The sequence below is a fragment of the Bombina bombina genome, chromosome 4 (assembly GCF_027579735.1).
Source record: "Bombina bombina isolate aBomBom1 chromosome 4, aBomBom1.pri, whole genome shotgun sequence".
Lineage (NCBI taxonomy): Eukaryota > Metazoa > Chordata > Amphibia > Anura > Bombinatoridae > Bombina > Bombina bombina.
Genome location: NC_069502.1, coordinates 27,982,016 through 27,992,106, shown reverse-complemented (window position 1 = coordinate 27,992,106; position 10,091 = coordinate 27,982,016).

Here is a 10,091-nt window from a genome sequence, read left to right as displayed (position 1 = left end):
GGACAGACGAAAAGATGTTCCTTGCAGGACTCTCCATAGGACCAGCCCAGACACGTCAAGAACCGATCCACGAATCAGCTCAGTAGGGAACTTGAAAATCCAAACATAGACTTAGATCTCTACAGACACGGGAACCCTGAGGCACTGAACCTCGAACAACTACAACTGTATCCTTTATAATTATGAATGTTACACTGAAAATTATGGGGTCTAAACAAGACCCACAGATTTATCTAACTTTGTGTATATAGTTTACAGGGGAGGCAGAGAAGCATATAAATCTATGTGAGTCCAAAAACTATAGTTTTCCAACAGATTTAGGTGAGAAATAGGGACTCAAAGACTCAAATAGTTATTCAAGTTATCTCAGCCAATAGAATTGTCTTCTCTAATTGTGCAATTGCACTCTGCCTCCTAGATGTCCTCTTGTACCTTGTTTGTTAAGCTAATATGATTGCTAGAATACTGTTTCATTTATGGACTTCCGACTTCATATGACCCTAATACAACTCCCCCTACGGGCAATCCCTGCACCTTACACCACCCCCCTCCCTTACTTCCCATTGCCTTTCCCCTACCCCCTTGTCTCTCCCTGAACACCCCCCTGCCCCTCCTACCTCCCACCTAACCAACCCCACCCTCCCTACTGATCAAAAGCCGCTCATCATTCCCCAACATTCCCAGGACAAAAGACACTAAGACTCTCAGGAGTTCAAAACATACTCTATAACTATTTATTTTCGTACTAGCTTGTGGGTTACTATCCCGTTCAAACTGTTTATTTTGCATCTTGTTGTTTTAGAATTGTTGACACATTTCTGTGATTAGAGGGGTCAGTTTGTTGTAAATGGTAACCCCCTCGTTCCAAATATATACACCGGGTCCGCTTTCCTCTCTGTTAATCTCCACCTCTCTTGTCTTTTCTCCCTAGACCTACCTAGCTACATTCTTCTTACTTTTACTCACACATCTTGCAACTCTTAACCCTTTCTTATACCCTAAGGGTTTCCACTCTTTCCTACCCTACTCCCTCCCCCCCTCCCTTTTTTTTTTTTTTTTTTCCTTCAGAATGAACCAACGGCCTAGCAGGTTCGGCTTGCACAGCCTGACGTTGACCACGGTCAACGCCAAAGGACTGAACAATCCAGGTAAGCGATCTGTCGCCTTTAGAGCCCTAAAAGACTTATACAGCCATGTGCTGTTTTTTCAAGAAACACACTTCCGGAAAGGAAGGGAACCGAAATGGTTCAACTCACAGTATCCCACAGCCTATTTTGCCTCGGGGCAATCAAAAAAAGGAGGGGTGGGCATCCTGATTCACCACTCACTACCCTTAAAAGTCACAAATGCTGTGAACGATCCAGAAGGCAGATATCTGATTGTGGTGGGAACACTATATGAGCACCCAATCACTTTAGCTACCTTGTACTGCCCAAACACTGACCAACACATCTTAGTGACTAAAGTTACAAAACTTCTACTAGACGTGTCGAAGGGCACAGTCTTCCTCTCAGGGGACTTTAACCTTACCATGGATGCCCAGCTAGACACATCAAGTGGTACTGCTAGCACTCCCCCCAGGGTACTTAAATCTGTAAAAAACTCAATCTTGAATGTTCAGCTTCACGACATATGGCGTACACTACACCCAACCGAAAAAGATTTCACATATTTCTCGCCACCACATAGCAAGTACTCTCGCATAGATTATTTCTACACAGACTCGAATGGTCTTGACATGGTCACTGGGTGCTCTATTGGCCCTATAACATGGTCAGACCATGCTCCAGTCACATGCACAGTACAATGGCCCGACCTTCCCCCCACGACTTACATTTGGAGGCTAGACAACTCTTTACTGAATGACCCTATCATCAAATTAGATATCCAAAAAGCGCTAGAAGAGTATCTTACGCATAACAATCCCCAGTACACATCATTCACAAATGTTTGGGAGGCACATAAATGCGTCATAAGGGGTGAATTTCTCAAACATAAAGCACGACTCACCAAGCAACATAGACTAAAACATACACAATTATTACAAACTATAACGCACCTAGAAGAATCACATAAAAAAAAAACGCTAGACACAGCCACCAAGACTAAATTAGACATTGCCAAAAAAGACCTTAATACGCATCTCATTGAAGCTTAACAGCGCAAATATTTACATATGAAACAACAATATTATGAAGAGGGCAATAGGCCTGGGAAATTGCTGGCCAGAGCAACACGAAGAAAGCAATTAAAAACACACGTACACCACATACAAACACCAAACGGAACAGTGATAAAAGGCAGCAAATAGATAGCCAGCTCTTTTCACACTTATTACCAAACACTGTACAATCTATGCCAAGCACGGGTATCACCAGATTCCTTAGGAGACTTGTCCAGTAAGGAACTAATGATAGACCAATGCATAGCTACCTTACAATTACCTCAATTGGAACCAGAGCAGAGAGACACCCTAGACTCCAACATCACTTTATCTGAGCTTAAGCAAGCTATTAAAGATTTCCCTACCGGGAAAAGTCCAGGTCCAGATGGTTTTTCCTTAAAATATTACAAACTTTTTGGCGACACATTAGGGCCCCTGATGATTCAACTCTTTAACAACCTGATAGAAACACCAACACTCCCTAACACAATGCTTGAAGCGCATATAGCTGTCATACCCAAGCCAGGCAAGCCCCCCAACTCCCCAGCGAATTTTAGACCCATCTCTCTGCTAAATCTCGATATAAAAATTTTAGCTAAAATATTGGCAAATCGTCTCAACGAATACCTTGCAGGCCTTGTCTCAACTGACCAAGTAGGTTTTATACCTGGCAGGGAGGCTCGGGATAACACCAATAAAATAATCCAGATTCTGAATTTTGCCCAAGTTGAGGGAGTGCCCATGGCACTTTTCTCGACGGACGCGGAGAAGGCCTTCGACCGGGTCGATTGGCTTTTTCTGCGCCGGGTCATGAAGGCCATGAACTTTGGAGACTCATTTCTTAACATGACCTTTGCCCTTTACTCGTCTCCCAATGCTCGGATTAGAGTTAATGGCACATTATCAAATACTTTCACTATATCAAACGGAACCCGCCAAGGGTGTCCGCTATCACCCTTGCTTTTTGCTCTATCGATCGAAACATTAGCTCAGAAAGTAAGGCTTAACCCTAATATCAAAGGTATCCAGATTGGAGATGTGGAACATAAACAAGCGTTATACGCGGATGATGTTCTCTACACCCTTACCAACATCGATTTGTCGATACCAGAGCTCCTCACGGAACTCGAGACATATGGTAAACTCTCCAATTTCCATCTAAACCTCTCAAAGTCTGAACTCCTCAATATAAATTCCCCGAATGAACACGTCCAATTCCTAGCAACAAATCATGAGGTCCCCATAGCAGTTAACAAACTGAAATACCTTGGTATTAATCTATCTGCAAAATCTTCCGATTTATTTAGAAACAACTACCTCGCCATTCGGAAAGAAATAATTAATGACCTATCTTCTTGGAAGAACAAAACGTTATCTTGGTTAGGCAAGATAGGCCTAATTAAAATGAACATACTGCCTCGAATCCTATATATAATGCAAACCGTGCCAATCCACTTACCAACAGATTTTCTCCCCCATTTAAAAAAGTCACTAGAACAATTTATCTGGTCAGGTGTCAGACCTAGAATACCCAGAAGGACATTATACCTTCCTAGAGATAGAGGGGGACTTGGGTTTCCCGACCTAGCACTATACAGAAGGGCCATACTCTTACAGAGGCTTACAGAGTGGGCACATAACACTAATCAAAAACAGTGGGTCAAAATAGATGGCCGAATTCTTTGTCTGAATAATGTCGCCTCACTGGCCTGGATCCCTGCAGCAAAACGCCCCAAATTACTAAATAAATATCATTTAATGACAGAAACACTCCTTGACTGGGACAGACTGATAGCCACCAGTACACACATATCCACCATCTCTTCACCAATGATGCCAATACTAGAAAATCCGGAGCTGCCTTACTGCGATTTAAGCAGGCGCATGTGCCACCCTTACAGCTTGAGACAGGGCATACTACACTTCGCACTAGCAGAGGGCAGACTACGTACACAGCAAGAGATGACAGAAACACATGGGAACATATTCTCATCCTGGCTAAGATATCATCAATTATCTCATTTTCTATCACATCATAAAAACAAATCTGAATTCCTTAGGACCCTTACTCCTTTTGAAACTCTGTGCACTGGGTTGACTCCACCAAAACGACTGATCTCAAAAATATATAAACTGCTACTCACCCCCCCTGACACACAGTTACGAACATACACCAGAACATGGAACAGAGATCTCAACAACACAATAGAGGAAGAGGAATGGCTTAAATCGTTTAGACTGGTGAGGTGATCTTCAGTATCGGCCACTGTCCAGGAAATACAACTAAAGTTGTCTACTAGATGGTACTACACACCCGCCAGACTCCACCGGTTCTATCTGGCCGCCTCCTCCTTATGCTGGAGGGGGTGCGAGGAGAGGGGCACACTCTTACATATATGGTGGGCATGTTCCAAACTGACAAATTATTGGGAGACTGTTATAGGGGAAAAGTCAAACAAGCTCAACACACATATACCAGTCACACCCGAGACAATACTATTCCTTTACCTTCCCGACACTCTGGGTAAGCACGAGCGGGCCCTTCTCCTAATCATGCTCACTGGAGCAAAGAGGATCATACCCAGACATTGGAAGACGGCGAGGGTACCCACTCTCGCTGAATGGCGCTCTGCTGTAGATGAGCTGCTCGCTCTGGAAAGACTACATTATTACAAGAGCAACCAATTAGACCAGCATGATATGATGCTGGCTACCTGGAACCCCACTCCTCAGCAATCCATATAACACGTGAATTCCACAAACAGATCTGACGCCTATTTAATTAAGACCATTTACCTGCTAAAAGACGCATGTTTTTTTTTGTTTTTTTTTTGTTCTCTTTCCCCCCACACACACCTACCCCTCCCCCTCCTCCCCCTCTATTACTCTCTTCTCACTACTTTTTCTTCTTCTCACAAACATACTACTTCTCTCCTCTTTTCCCGGTGTACGCAAGATGTATTTACTTGAATTCTTTGTTTATAAACAAATAATGAGGTTTGTATAGATGTTTGTTAAAAAATATGTTGAAAAATCAAGCTTTGTCCAATAGAGACCACTGAACTAGTGCCCAGGCGACTCACTCAATACATACCCAGGGGTGCCCCACAGACCTCTTAGAGGGGAATACCCTCACGTCAAGCTCAAGATATGGACATTATCATTTCGTACAAAGAAGGACTTTATCAATATCCCATATGGGTACTAGCTTCACTTAAATTACATGTAACGCATATTGCTCTATTTTTGACCTGTATGTTTGAATTCGCAATAAAGCTTGTTGAAAAAAAAAAAAAAAATACCTACAATTATATACAATTAAACCTAACACTACACTATCAATAAATTAATTAAATAAAATACCTACAATTATCTACAATTAAACCTAACACTACACTATCAATAAATTAATTAAATACAATACCTACAAATAACTACAATTAAATAAACTAACTAAAGTACAAAAAATAAAAAAGAACTAAGTTACAAAAAATAAAAAAATATTTACAAACATTAGAAAAATATTACAACAATTTTAAACTAATTACACCTACTCTAAGCCACCTAATAAAATAACAAAGACCCCCAAAATAAAAAAATGCCCTACCCTCTTTTACCTTACCAGCTCTTAAAAGGACCTTTTGTGGGGCATGCCCCAAATAATTCAGCTCTTTTGCCTGTAAAAAAAAACATACAATACCCCCCCCACCCAACATTACAACCCACCACCCACATACCCCTAATCTAACCCAAACCCCCCTTAAATAAACCTAACACTAAGCCCCTGAAGATCTCCCTACCTTGTCTTCACCTCACCGGGTTCAGCGATCGGTCCAGAAGACGGTCCGAAGTCTTGATCCAAGCGGCGGCTGAAGAACTCCATCATCGGGCTGAAGTCTTCTATCAAGCCGCATCTTCAATCTTCTTTCTTCCGGAGCGGAGCGGAGCCATCTTCTTCCCAGCCGACGCGGATCCAACCTCTTCAAGCGACGCCTACTCGCCAAATGACGGTTCCTTTAAATGACGTCATCCAAGATGGCGTCCCTCGAATTCCGATTGGCTGATAGGATTCTATCAGCCAATTGGAATTAAGGTAGGAATATTCTGATTGGCTGATGGAATCAGCCAATCAGAATCAAGTTCAATCCGATTGGCTGATCCAATCAGCCAATCAGGTTGAGCTTGCATTCTATTGGCTGTTCCGATCAGCCAATAGAATGCGAGCTCAATCTGATTGGCTGATCGGATCAGCCAATCGGATTGAACTTGATTCTGATTGGCTGATTCCATCAGCCAATCAGAATTTTCCTACCTTAATTCCGATTGGCTGATAGAATCCTATCAGCCAATCGGAATTCGAGGGACGCCATCTTGGATGACGTCCCTTAAAGGAACCTTCATTCTTCAGTTGGATGTCGGAAGAAGAAGATTGATCCGCGCTGGAGGTCTTCACGATGGAGCCGTTCCTCATCGGATGAAGATAGAAGATGCCGCTAGGATCAAGATGGTTGCCGGTCCGGATCGCCTCTTCTTCCCGGATAGGATGAAGACTTTGGAGCCTCTTCTGGACCTCTTCAGCCACCGGATTATGGATCGCCAGCCCCCGCTTGGGCTTGGATGAAGATTTCAGAGCCAGGACGGATCGGTGTGATACCCGGCGAGGTGAAGATAAGGTAGGAAGATCTTCAGGGGCTTAGTGTTAGGTTTATTTAAGGGGGGTTTGGGTTAGATTAGGGGTATGTGGGTGGTGGGTTTTAATGTTGGGGGGGGTATTGTATGTGTTTTTTTTACAGGCAAAAGAGCTGAATTCTTTGGGGCATGCCCCACAAAAGGTCCTTTTAAGGGCTGGTAAGGTAAAAGAGCTTTGAACTTTTTTAATTTAGAATAGGGTAGGGCATTGTTTTTATTTTGGGGGGCTTTGTTATTTTATTAGGGGGCTTAGAGTAGGTGTAATTAGTTTAAAATTGTTGTAATATTTTTCTTATGTTTGTAAATATTTTTTTATTTTTTGTAACTTAGTTCTTTTTTATTTTTTGTACTTTAGTTAGTTTATTTAAATGTATTTATTTGTAGGTATTGTATTTAATTAATTTATTGATAGTGTAGTGTTAGGTTTAATTGTAGATAATTGGAGGTATTTTATTTAATTAATTTATTGATAGTGTAGGATTTATTTATTTTACAGGTAATTTTGTAATTATTTTAACTAGGTAACTATTAAATAGTTATTAACTATTTAATAGCTATTGTACCTGGTTAAAATAATTACAAAGTTACCTGTAAAATAAATATAAATCCTAAAGTAGCTACAATATAATTATAATTTATATTGTAGCTATATTAGGGTTTATTTTACAGGTAAGTATTTAGCTTTAAATAGGAATAATTTATTTAATAATAGTTAATTTATTTCGTTAGATTTATATTTAATTTAGGGGGGTGTTAGGGTTAGGGTTAGAATTAGCTTTAGGGTTTAAAAAATGTATTAGAATAGCGGTGAGCTCCGGTCGGCAGATTAGGGGTTAATGCTTGAAGTTAGGTGTCGGCGATGTTAGGGACGGCAGATTAGGGGTTAATACTATTTATTATAGGGTTATTGAGGTGGGAGTGAGGCGGATTAGGGGTTAATAACTTTATTATAATAGCGGAGCGGTCCGGTCGACAGATTAGGGGTTAATAAGTGTAGGCAGGTGGAGGCGACGTTGAGGGGGGCAGATTAGGGGTTAATAAATATAATATAGGGGTCGGCGGTGTTAGGGGCAGCAGATTAGGGGTACATAAGTATAACGTACCTTGCGGCGCCGTGCGGACGGCAGATTAGGGGTTAAAAAATTTTAATAGAGTGGCGGCGATGTGGGGGGACCTCGGTTTAGGGGTACATAGGTAGTTTATGGGTGTTAGTGTACTTTAGAGCACAGTAGTTAAGAGCTTTATAAACCGGCGTTAGCCCAGAAAGCTCTTAACTCCTGTTTTTTTTCTGCGGCTGGAGTTTTGTCGTTAGATTTCTAACGCTCACTTCAGCCACGACTCTAAATACCGGCGTTAGAAAGATCCCATTGAAAAGATAGGATACGCAATTGACGTAAGGGGATCTGCGGTATGGAAAAGTCGTGGCTGGAAAGTGAGCGTTAGACCCTTTCCTGACTGACTCCAAATACCAGAGGGCGGTAAAAACCAGCATTAGGACCCTCTAACGCTGGTTTTGACGGCTACCGCCCAACTCTAAATCTAGCCGTTAGGGTTTATTTTACAGGTAGTATTTAGTTTTAAATAGGAATAATTTAATTAATTGTATTAATTTTATTTAGATGTATTTAAATTATATTTAAGTTAGGGGGGTGTTAGGGTTAGACTTAGGTTTAGGGGTTAATACATTTATTATAGTGGCGGCGATGTTGTGGGGGCAAATTAGGGGTTAATATATAAAATGTAGGGTTCGGCGATGTTGGGGTCATCAGATTAGGGGTTCATAAGTATAATGGCGGCAGCGGTGTCCGGAGCGGCAGATTAGGAGTTAATAATACAATACAGGTGTCTGCGATGTCAGGGGTGGCAGATTAGGGGTTAATAAGTGTAAGATTAGGGGTGTTTAGACTCGGGGTTCATGTTAGGGTGTTAGGTGTAGACATAATATTCCTTTCCCCATAGGAAACAATGGGGCTGCGTTAGGAGCTGAACGCTACTTTTTTGCAGGTGTTTTTTTTTTTTTTCAGCCGATTCTGCCCCATTGTTTCCTATGGGGAAATCGTGCATGAGCACATTCAGCCATCTTAATACTACCGTAAGCAACGCTGGTATTGAGGTGATACGTGCAGCTAAATTTTGCTCAACGCTCACTTTTCTGAGGCTAACGCCGGCTTGCAAAAAACTTGTAATACCAGCGTTGGCTTAAGTGAGCGGTGAGAAAAAAAAGGCTCGTTAGCACCACAGAGCCTTACCGACAAAAACTCGTAATCTAGCCGATTATAATTCATTGTCATGACATCTTTATTTAAAAAAGCAGGAATGTAAGGCAAGCTTAAAGGGATAGTAAACTCAACATTTTTCTTTCATGATTCTGCTAAAGCATTGAATTTTTAATCAACTTTTTAATTTACTCCTATTCTCAATTTGTCTTTGTTCTCTTGTTATCTTTATTTGAAAATGTAGGCTAAGGTAAGGAGCCTGCCCGTTTTACGTTTAGTATCCATTTAAGGGCTTTTCTATTCCTTAGAAAATTAAAGCTAGAAACTTTGTCCAACCAAGACCCAAGTATATTTATTTTTTGTATTATATATATTTTTGTCTTCTCATGATTTGAAAAAAAAAACTTTAACCAACTTTAGCTAATGGGGCACAAAGTTAGATTCAAACTTAAAGGGACACTGAACCAGACTTATTTCTTTTAAGCAACTTTCTAATTTACTCCTAATATCAAATTTTCTTTGTTCTCTTGGTATCTTTATTTGAAAAAACAGGAATGTAAGCCTATGAGCCGGCCCATCTTTGGTTCAGTACCTGGGTAGTGCTTGCTGATTCTTGGCTAAATATAGCCAGCAATCCCTCTCCAAGGTGCTGAACCAAAAATGGTTGAGTTTGTAAGCTTACATTCCTGCTTTTTCAAATAAAGATACAAAACGAACGAAGAAAAACAGATAATAGGAATAAATTAGAAAGTTTCTTAAAATTGCTGCTCTACCTGAATCATGAAAGAAATCAAACTGGGTTCAGTGTGCCTTTAAATATTCAGTTATAGTTTTTTAGTAGACTTTTTAATTTCTGTATATTATCAAATTCACTTCGAGCATCGCCGTCCTCATGCTTGTCTTGCGCAGTCTCCTCTACTCTCTACTGCGCATTCAGCGTTGTTATTTTAAGGCCAGGCATGTTTTTCTCGTGCTGCAGTCTCACTCTCTACTGCGCATGACGGCATCAGCCAAACATACCG